We start from the raw sequence: 2367 nt of genomic DNA on the forward strand, positions 1-2367 counted from the left end.
ATTTCATATAAGGATGTACTACTAGAGAATATTTTACTATTTTGGTATGAAAAAATGCTTTGTTTTAGTTAAAAAAATATTTTTGCTCTTTACCTGGATGACCCTGCCAGGTTTGCTGGCATCCTGTGCCCGCCTGGATTGAGATATTCAAAAAATTCCAACTCTCAGTTATGTGCCATGCCCATACTTAAAAAGTCACACAGTTTGGGCTCTTTATCTTTCACACACAGAAAATGAGAAAAACGACCGTTAAGGGTTAATAGAAATTTATTTTAGCAATCTTAATAGTAATTTATTTTAGAAACTCCGCTTCATGCAGCAGTTAAGACAAGAAAAACTGGCACTGTAGAGTTGTTGCTTAAACATGGTGCAGATATAAATGCAAAAAACAATATAGGTAAATATTTTTATATCAGAGCCATTTTGAAGTTGTGGCTATTATTGTTCATAAGTTTTCAGCAACCAGAAATATAAATATAACAGGTTCCAGAAACTAGGAAAACTCTGTTACCAGTATCATTTTACTATGAACTTCAGATCACTAAATATATATAGCACTATTCAAGCTTTTGATTGTACACCTAGGGTCAGAATTTTCAAAGTGATAATTAGCTATGTGAAGATCAGTGTCATTCAAAATTTAGATTGAAAATTTAGCACTTTACAGCCAAAATTAAATTAAATCTTTTATCACATTTCTCATTTAAGTTTTTAGAAATACCATGCAGAAAAATATCAACAGAAGGATATATTTATGCTCTTCTAAACGTTGTGCTATATCTAGACATGTAATTAAACAACAGTCTCATTTTTTGTTAGGTCTTATGATTATAATATTATAATATGATTTTTAAATTAAATATATTTAATCTGACATACTTAAATATTTGAGTATATCAATGTTTTAGAAAAATGTATTTATCAAAATGATGAAAATGAAGTACATTTGTACCTAGGAAAAACTAGTCTTAGTAAGCAGCAACACACTAATATATTTGGACTAGTATTATAACATGAAGCCTATTATTTGTTAGGTAGACTAAAGAAATGCAGTCACAATAAATGCTCAAAGTTCCATTGAGGTTGTTTAAAATTTTACACATTTTCTAAATTTGAGATAGCTGTATCAATTTTTCAAAAAAGTTACCTAAACTCCTCAAAGAGTCAATAGTATTTACAATCCACTGTTTGACCACCAGCTGCTGTAAAAGTTAACTGAGACACCCTGTACCTATATATATATATCTACTTATCTTTATTTCTATCAACCTTAAGGTGGGTTGATATTGGAATGGGTGATTTTCCCAATATGGCGAGAATAATATGTCACAATATAACCTAGAAAATTGCATTTTCAATTCAAAATATGTTTTTATAAGCATCGCTGATATAAAAAAAATAATCGTAATTTTTTATTTTTGACGCCATTTTTTTTGTAAGGTTTCGTGATTTTTCAAAAAAATATCTACCAAATGGTTGACTCTACATAAAAAATGAACCCATTTTTGAATTAGTCGACCCCAAAAACCCCCATTGTCGTATATAATACTTATCAATAACACATAAATTTACGGAAATATTATAAATTTACCTATAAACGGACAATTAAGATATTATGTTAAGATACAAAAATTGATATATAATACGTAAGGGATTCAAGCATGCACTAATAAAATGTGTCTTCAAGCTAGTTAATATAACAATAAACCCCCATCAACCTACTTTACCCCATTCCCTCCCCTCCTACTGTAGGAACAACCTGACCAATAAATTATATTAATATTAGCAACCGAAATTGACGGAAAACTTTCCACTCTGATAAAATCTATTCTATCTATCTATCTATTTATTTTATATCTATTAATTGTTTTAAGCAAAGCTACTCTGTAATTCACTTTGTATGTCCGCAAGTCAGTCTGACAAAAACTTCAAGTGCTTTTATTGTATTTAGATGTAAAGTTTTTAACAAATAATATTTATTTTCAAATTATTATTCATTGTCTTATCCCTTAAGAAGGCTGGTATTTTGGAACTTGTTCCTTATGTTGATAGCTTTTAGGACTTTTTGGTTTGCTAGGTATCCAAAGTTTTATAAACATTTTATTTTATTTTAAAATTATGGGAACTTTAATTGAATTTGATTATTTGATTGGTTTGTTCAAAACAAGTAGTAAACAAAGTTATAAAACAATAAATTTAATCTACATATATGTATATCTATCATAATTATATCTAGGAAGGACCAGTCTTATGGATGCAGCAAGTTTTGGAAACACAGATACAGTCAGGCTTCTCCTGGAACATGGAGCTGATGTTAACCATAAAGATTTTTTTGGTTAGTTACATAATAAAATTATACCTACTAGC

The sequence above is a fragment of the Acartia tonsa genome, chromosome 6, assembly GCF_053477335.1.
Source record: "Acartia tonsa isolate MP-2025a chromosome 6, ASM5347733v1, whole genome shotgun sequence".
In the NCBI taxonomy this organism is placed as follows: Eukaryota; Metazoa; Arthropoda; class Copepoda; order Calanoida; family Acartiidae; genus Acartia; species Acartia tonsa.